Source organism: Apodemus sylvaticus, chromosome 23 (genome assembly GCF_947179515.1).
Source record: "Apodemus sylvaticus chromosome 23, mApoSyl1.1, whole genome shotgun sequence".
In the NCBI taxonomy this organism is placed as follows: Eukaryota; Metazoa; Chordata; class Mammalia; order Rodentia; family Muridae; genus Apodemus; species Apodemus sylvaticus.
Window position 1 is genome coordinate 53,094,307 of NC_067494.1, and position 18,932 is coordinate 53,113,238.

Here is an 18,932-nt window from a genome sequence, read left to right on the forward strand (position 1 = left end):
TAACCAAACATGTGAAAGATCTGTATGACAAGAACTTCAAGACTCTGAAGAAGGAAATGGAAGAAGACCTCAAAAAATGGGGAAACCTCCCATGCTCATGGATCGGTAGAATCAATATAGTTAAAATGGCCATTTTGCCAAAAGCAATATACAGATTCAATGCAATACCCATCAAAATCCTGACTCAATTCTTCACAGAGTTAGAAAGAGCAATTATCAAATTCATCTGGAACAACAAAAAACCCAGGATAGCTAAAACTATTCTCAGCAACAAATGAAAATCTGGGGTAATCAGTATCCCTGACCTCAAGCAATACTACAGAGCAATAGTGTTAAAAACGGGATGGTATTGGTACAGTGACAGGCAGGAGGATCAACGGAACAGGATTGAAGATCCAGAAATGAACCCACACACCTATGGCCACTTGATCCTCGACAAAGAGGCTGAAAACATCCAATGGAAAAAAGATAGCCTTTTCAACAAATGGTGCTGGTTCAACTGGAGGTCAGCATGCAGAAGAATGCGAATTGATCCATCCTTGTCTCCTTGTACTAAGCTCAAATCCAAATGGATCAAGGACCTCCACATAAAGCCAGACACTCTGAAGCTAATAGAAAAGAAACTGGGGAAGACCCTTGAGGACATCGGTACAGGGAGAAAGTTTCTGAACAGAACACCAATAGTGTATGCTCTAAGAGCAAGAATTGACAAATGGGACCTCATAAAATTACAAAGTTTCTGTAAGGCAAAGGACACCATCAAAAGGACAAATCGGCAACAAACAAATTGGGAAAAGATCTTCACCAATCCTACATCAGATAGAGGGCTAATATCCAATATATATAAAGAACTCAAGAAGTTAGACTCCAGAGAGCCAAATAACCCTATTAAAAATGGGGTACAGAGCTAAACCAAGAATTCTCACCTGAAGAACTTCGGATGGCGGAGAAGCATCTTAAAAAATGCTCAACTTCATTAGTCATTAGGGAAATGCAATTCAAAACAACCCTAAGATTTCATCTTACACCAGTCAGAATGGCTAAGATTAAAAATTCAGGAGACAGCAGGTGTTGGAGAGGGTGTGGAGAAAGAGGAACACTCCTCCACTGCTGGTGGGGTTGCAAATTGGTACAACCACTCTGGAAAGCAGTCTGGTGGTTCCTCCGAAAACTGGGCACCTCACTTCCAGAAGATCCTGCTATACCACTCCTGGGCATATACCCAGAGGATTCCCCACCATGTAATAAGGATACATGCTCTACTATGTTCATAGCAGCCCTATTTATAATTGCCAGATGCTGGAAAGAACCCAGGTATCCCTCAACAAAAGAGTGGATGCAAAAAATGTGGTATATCTACACAATGGAGTACTATTCAGCCATTAGAAACAATGAATTCATGAAATTCTTAGGCAAATGGATGGAGCTAGAGAACATCATTCTAAGTGAGGTAACCCAGACTCAAAAGGTGAATCATGGTATGCACTCACTAATAAGTGGTTATTAACCTAGAAAACTGGAATACCCAAAACATAATCCACACATCAAATGAGGTACTAGAAGAAAGGAGAAGTGGCCCCTGGTTCTGGAAAGACTCAGTGAAACAGTATTCGGCAAAACCAGAACGGGGAAGTGGGAAGGGGTGGGTGGGAGGACAGGGGAGGAGAAGGGGGTTTACGGGACTTTCGGGGAGTGGGGGGGCTAGAAAAGGGGAAATCATTTGAAATGTAAATAAATTATATCGAATAAAAAAAATTAAAAAAAAAACTTTATGCACCTCCTTTTTCTTTCTTAAATTCACCAAATATTTTTTATTAATTTCACTGGAGGACTCAACCTTACAGAGAGAGAGAGAGAGAGAGACAGAGACAGAGACAGAGACAGAGACAGACAGACAGAGAAACAGAGAGACAGAGAAACAGAGACAGAGAGAACTATAGGTAACCAAGTAATGCAATGAAATAGTCTTCTGACAGTATAATTTTCTTCCATGAGAAAGAGGACAACAATTTGTTTTCCCATAGCAAATGTTCAACCTGAAAGTGTACTTGCAATTAAAAGTATACAGACTAAAAAGTTTTTTAAAGACTAAACAATTTGACTAGAGTTTAAGTGAAAATATCTGAAGATAAGGTGAGCTTTCAACATTAGCAACTGCCTAGATGAAAATTAGTGTAAGGATCATAAAACCCATGGGGAGGGAACTTAGACACATGTCATTAAAGCAGTGATATGATGGAAATGTTAGAGTTAAATAAAATAGAGCAATTGTCAGCATCATAAATAGACCCTTACATTCAGGACAACATATAAAGTAAGACCCAGTGAAGAGGAAAGGAACATGTGTTAAGAATGATAGGCACTTCCAATAAAAGACAAAGCTATGATATGAACAAAATGACTGTAGTCTGATTATCACTACTTTCCACAGAAAGTTTCAGTTTTATATCTCAATTATCAGATAAAATTTTTGTTTGATTAATATGTGTAAAGTGCCTGTAGGTTTTTGAATGTGCATAATTATTGAGGTTTCAGCTGTTTGGATATGTCAAGAAATAGGAGGTTTGGTAAAATTAAATGTAATATTCTGAATGCTCAGAAAAGGATATTTTAATTAATGAGAATTGATAAAACTCTATGAAAGATGGTAATGACTACAGAATATACAGACAAATTACTTGAAAACATTAGAAATCAGAGTAATTCTTTGAATTCATTTGTGCAGCATACGATTTTCACCAAATACTTAGAAAGTATCACTATTTACTTACTAATTCAATTGCAATAAAACAAGGTAAAATATTGCATAGTTCTATTTTGTATATATTTCAGCTTAGAATTGATTTTACAAATAATCAATCTACAAAAATCTTAATGTGAATTTTTTAGTTGGATATACACATCTATCGCTATAAGATTAATGGTGAAATAATCCTTACAGTGGAGACAAACAAGGGCGATCAGCACTTATCTCAGGGAGATCTTCTCAAATACTCTTACGCTATAAAGGTTAGTGTGTATGAATCATATAAGAGGGTTGTGCTTTTATTTCTGGCTTTGCTGGAATCACCTCTGCTGATTACGTATTCCTTACAAAACACACTATGGAAAATAGGATCTAATAAAGAAGATCTGAGTGACAGTAAGAAGCACAAACTGGACCTGAATGAAAACAAGTGCCTAAAACAGGGGTGATACCAAAGATGAATATTTCTAAGCAACATAAAATAAATGAATGCCATAGAGGAGTTGGCTGAGCACTAAAATCTAGTTTATCTCTGTTCATTGAAAACCCACATAACTGAAATTCAAAGAAAATCAAAAGATAAATTCTAAGGCCAATTCAGAATCATAATGTAGTTAGGATTGGAGCCATATGCACTGCAAATATGCATAAGGTATGACATGATAGAACTAATCTAGGATGGCATTATCTATATAGGATATGCTCTAAAAACTTGCTATGGAATATTTTATAGGTTTCCTATTCTGGTATAAAGGTAACCCACATTTGTTTAACTGTACATATTTTTGTTTTTAAATACGTCTGCACTTGAAAATAATAATAAAGACTTATTATTTTCAGAGACTGAATACTGATAATTTCTCCTCAAAGAAAACCTTCATGTACTTTGAACAAGAAGTATAAAATGTGAAATATGTATAAAAACACATCACATTGTAAAATATTTTAAAATAACCTACCAGCATAAATGTTTGTGTATTACTACGGTGAATTGTTCATAATGGTACATAAACTTAGAGAAATACTATTTCTATTTAAATCTAAATTGTCAAGGGGTATATTCTTATGATACATTGGTTTTTATCAAGCAATGCACATAAGAAACAATTGTATAGTTGCTGAAATCCACTTTGAGGTATAAGTTTAAACCCATACTTTACTTGATGTGAAACAAGATAATTCACCCTCCAAAACATTAAAGGAAATTCTCAACTTGATTTGGAATTATGCTAGGTAGATCAATAAAATAATTCAACATATTGCTGGGTAGTGGTGGCACAGGCCTTTAATCCCAGCACTTGGGAGGTAGAGGCAGGAAGATTTCTGAGTTCGAGGCCAGCCTGGTCTACACATTGAGTTCCAGGACAGCTAGGGCTACACAGAGAATCCCTGTCTCAGAAAACCAAAAAAAAAAAACCTCAAAATGTCTTAGCCAGTGCAGGATTCTGCTGCTGACGCCTCATAAGGCCTGAGTTTGATCTTAGCACACTCAATTTAGGATGACATAATTTGAAATTTTCTTTCACATGAGAATGTTAGCTACCTCAAAAATATGTGCACACACAAATAATAAGTGTGAAAATACTGTACTGTGAATATGTCAATGGTAAAAAAAGCACTTTTCTCTCAAAATCATTACATAATATTCATGAACACTACAAAACAAATACTCGTCCCCTATTATGATAGGCTAAAGAAAAGAATTATATGTAAATGCAAATGTAATAATTACAAGGAATGCATTTAAGCTCACAGAGCTAATAAGAAATATGAATTGTAGAGAACAAAAATATTCATCCATTGAAATGCAAAGAAAATTCCAAAATGATAAATAAAGGATCAAGTGAAAAAAATAAATGAAAGTCCTAATCATTGTGGCCTTACTGTGGTCAGTGCTATATTAGAAAACTATACCAAATGAATGAGTTTTGTAAGACAATTCTGTTAATTCCTTTTAATAAAAGCCATTGTATTTCTCTCACAAATTTTGGTTGTTTTTTTCTGAATTTATGACACCTTAAACATTTTGACAGGAAACAATCCTGTGAAATAGCCAGACACTAAATGCTTACATAACTGAAAAATATAGTCTTTCAGCAAAGGGCTTGATGCTTCACAATATAAAGTCAAGCACATTCCAATGGAGAGAGGTGCATGAACTGTTGATATAAAGGGCAGAGGAAAAGTGGACTCATACGGAACAGTAATTATAATGTAGGAGAAAAGGCCTCAATGAACATCCAAACTTGACATACCTGTTATGCATATGAGAAAACTATGATATTATTTGAGACAAAATTTGATGTTGTAAAAAATATCTACCATAAAGTAGTTTATCCAAATAACAAATCTTGGATAGTCATAATTGCTACATTACAAATTTCTAAAATAAATCTGTCAAGGTAACAAAATATTCAATTTGCTTTTATATCTTGACATTTTTTTCTCCCCCACTATCTTTAATTTAATGACTTAATGACTCACTAAGATTTGACAAAACATAGTACTGTCAAACACCTGTATTTCATTTGGTCATTTTGCATTTGTTGATATCCAACACATTTATTCCTATGTTCACAATGATTTACAAGTGGTATTGCTCTAGTTAGGGCCTTACTTCCTGGATCAGTACAAATAAAAGAAGGTCTTAGAAAGATAGAAATGTCTAATAAGTAAAAACACTTCTCATTTCCTTCATGAACTAATATTTCTCTCTAATTCAACCAGACTTATCTGGCACTATCCATTAATCTGGAATATATTATACAAACTAAGAAATATCCCAAAGACAACACCCTCATAGTAACTATGTTTTGGTGAACTCCTCCAAAGAGATGAGAATAAATAATGGAAACTAATGGAAGATGATATAAGCACAGTAAAGGTGAAAAGAAAAATCAAATTAGAAACCAAACAGTTATATCAGAACTTGAGATAAATTAAATATCTGTAGAGAACAGAAGTATTCACAACTTCTAATTGTGACTCTCTAAGTATGGAATCAACTCCATATAATAAAATCAACCTCTTCGCTCAATTATTATCATAATGATGACAACTTTATACATTCAAGGACATCATCTAATATCACAAGCACAAATCAGGAGTTCAGAAATGCTATGAACAACAAGATCAGGGTCAGATTAAATCATACTTCCAGAAACTCATAACACTGGAAACTATTCAGACATTGTAAAATGACAGAAATGGTCAAATTAGTGGTTAGATTCATCAATCAAATGAAGAAACAAAAATGAAAAAAGTCAGTTACTAGTGCATTTCACATTTGAGCAAAGAAAAGAGCCAAAAAGAAAATTAAATTGAGAAAAACATTTTAGAATCTCTAATAAAAATAGAAAAATTGTCACAACAAAACCCCCAAAGATTAAATAAGTTTAATGAGTACACCCACTAAATTATAATTCTGAACTCAGACAATGAATTAGTGTACTTACTGTAGGTAATTGTCCATATAATAGTATGGTAGATATGAATGTGGAATTTTGTTCATGGTGTAGTAAGTATGAATAGGGAAAAATGCACCAATAACCACATCACCTTTACGGTGAAAATCTTCAGTGATTATGTAATAGCATTTACTAATATTAAAGCTTATAAAGTCACAGAAAAAAATAGGAATCTGCAAGATCAACTGGATAAAAATCCAAGAGAACAGCATTTTACTACATGGGATTGCTTGAGGCAGATCAAACAATATCCAATAGATATATATGATCAGGTCATATTTTTGCTACCATGTAAGTTTAAACTTCATTGATGAATGAGGCTGTCACACTATTAATTCCAAGGTTTTCATGTTGCTTCCTAGATGATATTTGGTATTTTGAAACTATTTTTTTCTCTCACCTCTGCAGCTGAGGTCTTGTACTCAGGTAAAAAAACAACCTGGAAACTATGTTTGTTCATATTCTTCCCTAGCCAAAGGCATTATGATTTCAGTCAGTACTACAAATAGCAAGAGATCAGGGATGAACTCCTCCTGAGATGATCTGGCTAAAGTGTGAAGCAAAAAAGCTTTCATATGAAAACAACTTTGGGTGTTTCCCACAGGTTACATCAGAAAAAAACCAACTTAGGGAAAATGAAAGGGCAGAAAACAAACTGTTGTAGGAATAAGCACTCAAAATTAATGTATTGCCTTGTGTAGGTCCCTTTGGGGTTTAGTAGTAAAGACACAGGGCAACCTGTGTAAGGAAAGACTGCTGGCACTTTTGATGGGGCACTCTCACAGCTAACCTTCAGGACCTGAATCTCTTATGGCCTTGTTGTACCGACTGCATGACTCTCGCTGCTCTAACTCTGGGTCCTTTTCCTGTTCTTTCATCATTCGATGTCATTTTTTTCAGCATTGCTGCATTTAATCCATCCTTTGGCTTGCCCTGCCACAGATACAGCTATTAGCACTTTATTAATCAAAGGCCATACAAAAATAATAATTTTATACAAAAATAGCCACTCCATGGGTAAAAAGGAAAAGGTTCATTCTAAACTGACAAGGCTGTTTCCCAGGAAAGCAAGGAAAAGTCATAAAGCCCAAAAGTGACCTATACAAGTTAATAGGTATGATTCATATGTTAATGGAAGAGGCACATTTTTAATTAACCCACAAAAACAAGACTCTTCCTTAAACCCAATATAGAATGGGGCTTTTGTTCACATGTCTGACATTATAAAAAGGATTTTCTTGAAGGACAAGTAAACATATGTTACTCATATAAAATATTTTGCAGTTTGAGTTTGAGCAATTAGCAAATGCATAAGAAGTCAGAAATACATCATGAATTAGTTTTTGCTAATGTGAATAAGTTTTTGTAACATTAAAGTTTCTATCAAAATACAGAAATTCTCTGGGCATATACCCAGAGGATTCCCCACCATGTAATAAGGATACATGCTCTACTATGTTCATAGCAGCCCTATTTATAATTGCCAGATGCTGGAAAGAACCCAGGTATCCCTCAACAGAAGAGTGGATACAAAAAATGTGGTATATCTACACAATGGAGTACTATTCAGCCATTAGAAACAATGAATTCATGAAATTCTTAGGCAAATGGATGGAGCTAGAGAACATCATACTAAGTGAGGTAACCCAGACTCAAAAGGTGAATCATGGTATGCACTCACTAATAAGTGGTTATTAACCTAGAAAACTGGAATACCCAAAACATAATCCACACATCAAATGAGATACAAGAAGAAAGCAGGAGAGGTCCCTGGTTCTGGAAAGACTCAGTGAAACAGTATTTGGCAAAACCAGAACGGGGAACTGGGAAGGGGTGGGAGGGAGGACAGGGGAAGAGAAGGGGGCTTAAGGGACTTTCGGGGAGTGGGGGGGGGGCTAGAAAAGGGGAAATCATTTGAAATGTAAATAAATTATATCAAATAAAAAAAATGCTCAAAAAAAAATACAGAAATTCTTACTGATCTAAGATATTTAAGACGTTTTGTCACTTTTTTTTTCGTTTTTTTTCTTATTGGATATTTTTGGATTTACATTTCAAATGATCCCTTTCCTAGTTCTCCCTCCTACAGGAATTCCCCGATCCTATTACCCCTCCCTGTGCTTCCATGAGGGTGTTTCTCCACCCACCCACCCACTGCCACCACCACCCCCATCCCACACATTCCCCTACACTGAGGCATCTAGCCTTCACAGGACAAAGGGCCTTTCCTCCCTTTGACGTCCAACAAGGCCATCCTCTGCTACATATGGATCTGGAGCCATGGATCCCTCCATGTGTACTCCTTGATTGATGGTTTAGTCCCTCTTGGGGGTACTGGTTGGTTCATATTGTTGTTCTTCCTATGGAGCTGCAAACCTCTTCAGCTCCTTCATTGAGGATTCTGTGCTCAGTGCAGTGGTTGGCTGAGAGCATTCACCTCTGTATATGTCAGACACTGGCAGAGCATCTTAGGACATAGCTATATCAGACTCTGATCAGCAAGCACTTCTTGCCATTCACAATAGTGTCTGGGTTTGATGACTGTATATAGGAAGGATCCGCAGGTGGGGCAGTCTCAGGATAGCCTTTCCTTTAGTGTCTGATCCACACTTTGTCTCCATATTTCCTCCATTAAATATTTTGTTCCACCCTTCTAAGAAGGACTGAAGCATCCACACTTTGGTCTAACTTCTTTTTGAGCTTCATGTAGTCTGTGAATTGTATCTTGGGTATTCTGAGATTTGGGGATAATACCCACTTATCAGTGAGTGCATATAATGTGTGGTCTTCTGTGAGTAAAACTCAGGATCATACTACTTTCTATTCCATCCATTTGCCCAAGAATTTCATGAACTCATTGCTTTTAACGGCTGAGTACTAATTATGTAAATGTACCACATTTTCAGTATCCATTCCTCTGTTGAAGGACATCTGGTTTCTTTCTGGCTGTTATAAATATGGCTGCTATGAACGTAGTGGAGCATGTGTCCTTATTATATGTTGGAGTATCTTTGGGTATATGCCCACGAGTGGTACAGCTGGGTCCTAAGGTAATACTATGTCCAGTTTTCTGAAGAACCACCAAACTGAGTTCCAGAGTGATTGTACCAGCTTGGAATTCCATCAACAATGAAGGAGTGGTCCTCTTTCTCCACATCCTTGCCAGCATCTGTTTTCACCTGCGATTTTGATTGTAGCCATTCTGACTAGTATGGAATCTCAGGGTGGTTTTGATCTGCATTTTTCTGATGACCAAGAATTTTGCACATTTCTTTAGGTGCTTCTCTGCCATTAAATATTCCTCAGTTAATAATTCTTTGTCTAGCTCTGTACCACATTTTTAAATAGTGTTATTTAATTCTCTGGATTCTAACTCCTTGAGTTCTTTATATATATATTGGATATTAACCCTCTATTAGATATAGGATTAGAAAAGATCTTTTCCCAATCTGTTGGTTGCAGTTTTGTCCTCTTGACAGTGTTCTTTGCCTTACAGAAGTTTTTCCATGGTGTGAGGCCCCATTTGTCTATATTTGATCATAGAGCATAAGCCATTGGTGTTCAGTTTAAGAATTTTCCCCCTTGCCCATGTGTTTGAGGCTTTTCCCAATTTTCTCTTCTATTAGATTCAATGTACTGGCTTTATATGGAGGCCCTTAATCCACTTGGACTTGAACTTTGTACAAGGAGATAAGAATAGATCAATTTGTGTTCTTCTACATGCTGACCACCAGTTGAATCAGCACCACTTGTTGAAATTGCTGTCTTTTTTCCACTGGATGGTTTTAGCTCCTTTGTCAGTGATCAAGTGACCATAGGTGTGTGGGTTTGTTTGTGAGTGTTCATTTATGGTGTGTTGATTTGCCTGCCAGTACCTATACCATATAGTTTTTATCACTTGCTCTGTAACACAGCTTAACGTCACGGATGGTGATTCCCACAGAAATTCTTGTATTGTTGAGAATAGTTTTTATTACCCTGAGATTTTTTTGTTATAACAAATGAAATTGCAAATTGCTCTTTATAAAGAGTTGAGTTGAAATTTTGATTGGTATTGCATTGAACCTGTACATTGTTTTGGCAAGGTGACCATCTTTACTGTATTAATCCTGCCAATCTGTGATCATGGGAGACCTTTCCATCCTCTGAAATCTTCTTTGATTTATTTCTGATGATGATTTTTTTTAATTTCCTTGGATTTTGTTGTTATGTCTCCCTTTTGATTTCTGGTTTTGTTAATTTGAATACTGAATCTGTGCCCTCTGGTTATTCTGGCTAAGGGTTCATCTATGTTTTTGATTTTCTCAAAGAATCAGCTCCTGCTTTTGCTGATTCTTTGTATAGAGCATTCAGGTGTGTTGTTAAGCTACTAATGTATGCTCTCCCCAGTTGCTTTTCAGAGGAACTCAGAGTTAGGAGTTTTTCTATTAGCACTGCTGTCATTGTGTCCCATAAGTTTTGGTATGTTGTGTCTTCATTATTATTAAATTCTACAATGTTTTTAATTTTATTTTTTATTTCTTCCTTGATAAAACTATCATTGAGTAGAGCATGTTCAGCTTCCATGTATATGTGGGCTTTCTGTTGATTGTGTTGTTACTGAAGACCAGCTTCAGTCCGTGGTGAACTTAGATAGGATTCATGGGGTTATTTCAATCTTCTTGTATCTGCTGAGCCAGTTTGATGACAGATTATATGGTCAGTTTTGGAGAAGATACCATGAGGTGCTGAGAAGATGATATAATCTTTTGTTTTAGGATGAGATGATCCTCATACAGATATCTGTTAAATCCTTTGGTTCATAACTTCTGATAGTTTCACTGCATCTCTGTTTACGTTCTGTTTCCATGATCTGTCTGTCCATTGCTGAGAGTAGGGTATTGAATGCTCCCATTATTATTGTGTGAGGTATAATGTTTGCTTTGAGCTTTATTAAAGTTTCTTTTATAAATGTGGTTACACTTGCATTTGGAGCATTGATGTTCATAATTGAGAGGTCTTCTTGGTAGACTTTTCCTTTAATGAGTATGAAGTGTCCTTATCTTTTTTGATAACTTTTGGTTGAATGTCAGTTTAATTCTATTTTAGAATGACTAATCCAGCTTGTTTCTTGGGATCAATTGCTTGGAAAAAATTTTTCCAGCCTTTTACTATGAGGTAGTGTGTGTCTTTTTCACTGAGGTATGTTTCCTATATGCAGCAAAATGCTCGGTCCTGTTTACATATCCAGTCTGTTAGTCTATGTCTTTGTATTGGTGAACTGAATCCATTGATGTAAAAAAATATTAAGGAACAGTGATTGTTGCTCCTGATATTTTTGCTGTTAGAGTGTAATTATGTTTGTGTAGCTATCTTCTTTTGGGTTGGTTGAACAAAGATTACTTTCTTGCTTTTTCTAGGGTGTAGTTTCTGTCCATGTGTTGGCATTTTCTATCTATTATCCTTTGTAGTACTGGAATTCTGGGAAGTTTCTGTGTAAATTTGGTTTTGTCATGGATTATCTTGGAGCCATGAGTAACACCATGTGTACTATGTGGTTGATGTTTTTGTCCCCAGATCTCTTATAATGAGGTACCTAAAGGCTTGGAGGCCTTAGCCAATAAGCCTTCCTTCCCAGATTTTCCTCCCTGTAAAACGCATTTAACCTCAAGCCTACCATAACAAGGGGGGGGGGGGAGAGTATGGTTTTACTTATCCACTTTCTGCCATGAAAATAAATGCCATTAAAACCATGGACTGTCTCTTTTCATTGGGATTCACCATGGGGAGCCATGGAGAAGGCCTTTGCCTATAGAATTCCCATCTATTCTCCCATAGAAGGCCTCTCTGTGCTCCCAGCTATTACTGCCTCCAAGCACAAGCCCAAGTCAACCACCAACAAGCCCACATTCACCCCACAGGACCATCAGGAGCTTTCCTCCATTCCTCCCCCGACCCAGCCCACAGCCAAATGCAGCCCATGGGACCCACTCAGTTCTCAGCTCTTCTGGGGCTTCCAGTAGCACCTGTGTGTCAAAGAGTCTAAGAAACAGACAGCCTCCACCTCACCACAGGCCACGGGAGCCCCAGAGTCAGCTCTAGCTGTCTGTACTCAGACTGTTCTTCCCCAACCCAGAGCAGTGTCCTGGGGCTTCCCTAGAGTCCATTGCCCACCCAGCACTGGTGTGGGGTAAGCATGGCCATCTTTCCAAGACCTGCCTCTCTGAGTGGCTGATCCCTGTGACAGAACATTGATCTATGAGTGGCTGATCCCTGTGACAACATTGGTACAGAATTTTGTATATTGGTACAGAAATAAGATTATTTTTGATAAATTGTAGAACTAATCATATATTGATATAAGTTTAAGGTTATTTTCACACACACAACATAAACATGTTGTCAGTATTTACTCAAGGTATTGTACTTAAATAATTCTGCAATGTAAAGATCTAATCTTTCTGAAAACTGATTGTATGGGGTAAAAAAGAAATACATGTTGGGTGTCAAACAGTTAAACTCAGGCACTAGGGTAGTTAATTACAGTCTTGTTTTTCAAGGTAATTCAGATAGCAAAGAACTAAGAATAAATAATGTTGGGCAACTCAGATATACTATAAATAGATAACTGTTGTGGGCTGTCCTGATGCTGTATGTATTCTGATGTCCATTCTGCTTTCTCAAAAGATGTTGCCCTAAGGAGCAACGCATCATGTACTAAGGCAAGTGAATCTTCTCCCCATTTTGACTTGTCAATAAAGACTACAGTCTGTAATTGAGCAGCAGAGGAAAAGATGGGACAGGCAGAGAATGGGGACCTGGGATGGGGGCGTTAACTGGGAAGGGGGATAACATTTGAAATTTAAATAAATAAAATAACCAATTAAAAAGGAGAGAGTGGGGACAGGTAAAGAAGACAAAAAAAAGAAGAAAGGGGAAGGATAGCAGGAGGAAGCCATGATGAGGCATATCCACATGGCCAGGAGAAATTACAAGTAGCAAGGGATAAGTTAGTTTATTGTTAGATCTGCCAATTCTAGGCATATAGCTCAGAAATATAATAACTGGATAGTGTGTTTGCTATCTGGGCTTATTGGGACTGGAAACTCTAGCAACTAATTGGTACGACTTACCTGGCTTAGGAAGCAATTAATCTGAAATTATAGTTCACTTTCCCCACCTCCCAAATATAAACAACTAGAGCTGTGCTATAAAGATGCAGCAGGTTGGAACTTACACACTGAGTGTGTCTAAGGAGTCTACAGAGATGTAACTGAGAAGCACTCTTTCCAAACTTCAAGTAAACTGTGGCAACCAGAGGCAGTGCCCCAACCTGGAGCTGGGACAAAGGCAGCACCAGTGCCACAATGTGTTTGGGTTTCTCTGATCCTAATGAATCAAAGCTTAGGATCAACAGGTGAAAAACAACAACAACAACAACAACAACAACAAAACCCAACAAAAAACAAAAAAGCACAGCTAAATTTCCAAAGCTTTCTCACAGGTACGGCAGGCTCATCTCCCTAACAGAGACCCTTCCCGTGCTCACTTCGCCATATTACCCACATCTAAACAGGACACAGAACAGTCCAACCTGCTCCTACGACTGCTTGCACTATAGGCTGTCTGAGATTATCGAACATGCTGCCTACTACAACCAAAACAAAGACAGAGACAACTCAGAAATAGAGAAGCCTTGGGTCTTCCTAAGCCTCTCCCTACAAAAAGAATTGGAGGGGACTGCAATGTCCTGAATCGTTCACCAGAGGGAGACAAAGGTACAAGAATCTCTAGATCAGGTAGGTAAGAATTACAAATTATCCACATAAGGGTTTTGAAAAGAAAAAAATGAGGAAGAGAACTTATGGGACTTTCAGGAAGGGCGGGATCCAGGAAAGGGGAAATCATTTGAAATGTAAATAAAGAATATATCGAATAAAAAAAAGGAAGAAAAAAAACGGAATATAGTAATATTGTAAGAAATTAGACAAATAGGGATGGATTATTAAATGTACTCTTAAACAAAAGCATTTTATAGCCATAATATTACATTGTTAGAGATCTTTATATTTTCATATAGAATTGAGGTTTTAATTGGTTAAATTGATACAGAAATTAGTATATTGATAGAACTTTTATGGGTTTTGTTGATATAAACCTTGGTATATTTATACAAAATTTAAGATTAAATTTGATACTCTTACTTAGGCATTGTGCCTCCTCAACTCATTTAAAACACAAGGTTAAATCACTGCCTTTTTGAAAGCTGATATTACAAACTATTTAGGATAATTAGTGGTGTAGGTTAACATTCAGTCTCTGACATTTCATTGAGATTTGGAAGCTGCGTCTCTCTACTTCCTGCATAATCAAATAATATTTATTTCTTCCCAAAGCTCTGAAGGGGATGAAGAGTAGATAATTATAATATCACAATTAAATTTAAGTTATTTAGGTTTTTATAAAAGATGTCTTTATGATGGTAATAAAAGTTAAAAGCAAATATTATTCTGATAAAAATTTTAAATTGATTAAGTTAAGATAAATGATAAAATACCGTATATAAATTTCCATATATAATGGACTGGGTGCTATAAATATATATCGTATCTTAAAATTTTCTGAATTATAATTGTATTCAATTTATATCTGAGAGAAAGGTTGCCATTTATTGAACTATAAAGGGGAATGGTTGAAGTTTAATCTTTTGCTGTGTATTGTAATTGTAAGCATGGGTGACCAAGACCAGGTTGCTCCAGATAAAAGAGAGTCTGCATGCAGATGCAAGTGGCACCATGTGGCCTCGCCTCCAGGATTGGCAAATAAATATGCTTATAGCCAATAGCAGGGCAAAGGAGGCATAGGTGGGTTTTATGGTTGCCAGGCAGGAGGGAGTTGAGAGGAGCCATAAGGGAGAGAAAAGGTGACAGAAGAGAGAAAAATTAGCATGGGTGAGGTGAGTCATGGAAAGATGGCTCTGAGAGCTGACCAGTTGGAGTAAGAGTATCCCAGATGAGATACAGTAAGTAATAATGGGGTTATCGATAGGCAAGTAGACTTTAATAGTGTAGACAGAAGATCTCTGCCTATCTCTAATGCTGATTACGACTTTCTAGAATGGCTGGAGAGTTGCTTGGCTCAGTGGTTAAGAGCACTGACTGCTCTTCCAAAGGTCCTGAGTTCAGTTCCCTCGCGATTATCTAGAATAGGATCTTATACCCTTTTCTGGTGTGTCTGAAGAGAACTACAATCTACTCATATAAATAAAATAAATAAATCTTAACAAAAAAGACGTACTGGAAATAATAAAAGTTTTATATATTTTATTCAAGAACTAAATGGTCAAACCAGGAGAGAAACTCCAGGTTGGTTTTATGAATTTTTACATTTCTTCCCTTGCCTAAGATAGAATGAAGAGTATAAAGGAGAATGAGAAAGAAATCTCTGAATCAAAGCTCCTAAACTTTACTAGATCCATGTCCAAGAGTAAAACTTTGTAATCAACCCCTAATAGAAACAGAAGAACAACTACCTAATTCATTTTATGAGGACACAGTTAACCTGACACCTAAACTGTACAATGATCCAACAAAGACAGAACTTAAGAACAATGTCTCTTATGAACCTTGATGCAAAAATACTCAATAAAATCCTGGCAAACTGAGTACAAGAACATATCAAAAAACGTCATTCAGCATGATCAAGTAGGCTTCATTGCAGAGATGTAGGCATGTGTCAACGCACAATAATCCAGCAATGTAATCCACTACATAAACGAACTCAAAGGAAAAAAGATCACAAGGCCATCTCATTGGATCCTAAAAAAAAAAAAAGCCTTTAACAAAATTCAACATCCTTCATGTTAATAGTTTTGGATAGTTTGGAAACTCATGATACATACCTAAACATAATAAAAGCAATATACAGCAAACTAATAGCCAACATCAAAATAAATGGAGAGAAACATGAATCAACCCCAGCTAAAATCAGAGACAAAACAAGGCTTACACTCTATCCCTATCTATTCAATATAGTACTTGAAGTTCTAGATAGAACAACTAGACAACAAAAGGAGAGCAAAAGGATACAGATTTGAAAGGAAGAAGGCAAGGCATCACTATTTGTGGATGATATGAGAATATACATTAGTGAGCCCCAAAATTCTACCAGAGGCCTCCTAGAGCTGAAGAATAGCTTAATCAAAGTGGCTTAATATAAAATTAACTCAAAAAATCAGTAGCCATCATTTATACAAGTGATAAATGTGCTGAGACAAATTAGGGAAACACACTTCACAATAGCCACAAATAGTACAAAATATCTTGGTATAGCTCTAACCAAGCAAGTGAAAGATCTATATGACAAGAACTTCAAGTTCCTGAAGAAAGAAGTCAAAAAAAGACCTCAGAAGATTTAAAAAAAAAAAAGAAAAAAGAAAAAAAGAAAGGAAAAAAAATAATTAAAAAGTCTGCCATGCTCATGGATCAGTAGTATCAACATAGTGAAAATGGCCACCTTACCAAAAGCAATCTACCTATTCAATGCAATCCCAATACAATTCTTCACAGACATGGACAGAACAATATTCAAATTCATATGGAAAAAAAAAAAACAGGATAGATAAAATAATTCTCAGCAACAAAAGAACTTCCGGGGTAATCACCACCCTGACCTCAAGATATGCTACAGAGCAATATTGGTAAAACCTTCATGATATTTGTACAGAGAAAGATGGGTTGACCAATGGAATATAACTAAGACCCATAAATATACTCACACACCCATGGGCAGCTGTTGTTCAACAACTGGTGCTGGCCTAACTGGTGTTCTGCATGTAGAAGAATATAAATTGATCCATATTCATCACCCTTCACAAAGCTCAAGTCACACTGAATTTTTGCAAAGGACAAAATTTCCTAAATAGAACACCAGTGGCTCAAGCTCTAAGATCAAGAATTGATACATGGGACCTCAAGTTTCCATAAAGCAAAGAACATAGTCAGCAGGACAAAACAGCAACCTACAGATTACGAAAAGATCTTCACTATCTCTACATTTTGAAATTAACCATATAATGGAAATAGAATATAATCCTTGAAGACATGCAATAATGGAAAGATCTCACTTTACTTTAACAGAAAATTTTAAAAATTAAAAAGAAATAAAATAGATGAACATTTGTTTCTTTATAAGCAATTGCAAGCTTCACTAAGAACACTTCTTCATCAAAGTCTATACATACTTAATTTCCTTAATTTATCTTACTAGGGCAGAAAAACATTTTGATTCAGAAACAAATACATAATTTTTCACCCACAAAATATCTTCATTAAGATAGCTGCTGATGCAAATTTGCAAAAAAGGAATGCTGTTAGTTTGAAGGAATATGTATGGTCTTGTATCTTTTCAGGATAGACAAGAACTCTGGTTGCCCAGAACTTGGATTCAGAGACAATATGAAATTGAAGGCAAAAGCAGCAATGAAGTGCTCCTAATGGTCCTCAATGAAGAGCTGTCCATTCAAGTTATGGCTCAGTTACTAGGGTGGCTCAATCTTTTCCTTATAATTTTACAACAACAACAACAAAAAAAACATTCTGCTTGTTGTAGTAAAATTACATAGTAAACCTTTGCTTTACTTATGCTTATTGGATAATTTTATTTTTCATATCAAGAAAATATGTTAACTATAAAATGTATTCTTGCATTACTATTCTTGTATATTGTTTAATTTTACTTCATATTCAGTAATGCTTGAGAAACAACTCAGTCATGTATGGTTACCTGTATGTATGGGTGACTTTACTACTAGAATTCTTTGATAAAATTTAAAAAGAACAAAGCATATGTTAGATTTTGTTGTTGCTGTTATTTTATATCTTATTGCTGTAGCCACTAGAGGCTCAGTAGCTGGTGCTGATTTGCATACTTCTTGGTAAACTAAATGTTTTTTTAGAACAATGGCATAAAGACTAATAAATTGTGGGTTCATCAGGTGAACATCAGTGCGAGGCTGCAGACAGGAATAGATGCATTAAAGCAATCTATATACTGATTAGGACAAAGATATTTGAGTGAGCAACAACAGCTGCAGTTAAATTGGAATTGGAATTCTACTAAATTTTGTGTTACTAATTTTCAATATAGGACCAGACCTCAAGACTGAAAAAAGATTCAGCAATATTTGAAAGAAAATCCTACTGTTTGAAAGGATATTGAACAATTACAATACCAAGTGATGAACATATTCAAAAAAGCAATTTCTATCTGATGATATACCTGATATTGCTCAAATATTAACTAATAAATTGTCTTGAATGGATGCTAGAACTTTACTACAGAATGTGACTCATGCAGTTGGAATAGCCAGTATTCCTTTACTTATTAGTATTGTTTTAATTGGCATTGTTGATTGGCTATTTATCAATGTTGCTTTCATGAGCACACTTTGCAAATACATACCTGTGGCAAAAAGTTTCAAAAACTAAATTTAAAAATAAAAAAGGAGGAAATTGTAGAGAAATGGCATGAAGTGACTGTTTCTAGCTTGCTAACTATGTGGTGACATAGGATTCTTATAAATCTCAGCATACTGAGATACTAAGAAGACATACTTTCTTAAGCAGAGAATACAGATGTTCTGCCAAGTAAATTGCATGCCAGAGGAAATGCATTTCATGATCCTTTTCTCATGAGAAAGTAACTGTGTTTATAGTTTAATTAGACAACATATCAAAGAG

General features: G+C 36.0%; 1 pseudogene; it reads right to left on the reverse strand.

Annotated features, from left to right (window-relative positions):
- LOC127673874 (vomeronasal type-2 receptor 116-like) overlaps nucleotides 1-6,425 on the reverse strand; it is a 35,555-nt pseudogene extending 29,130 nt beyond the window's left edge.
- Nucleotides 6,426-18,932: the final 12,507 nt, after the last annotated feature.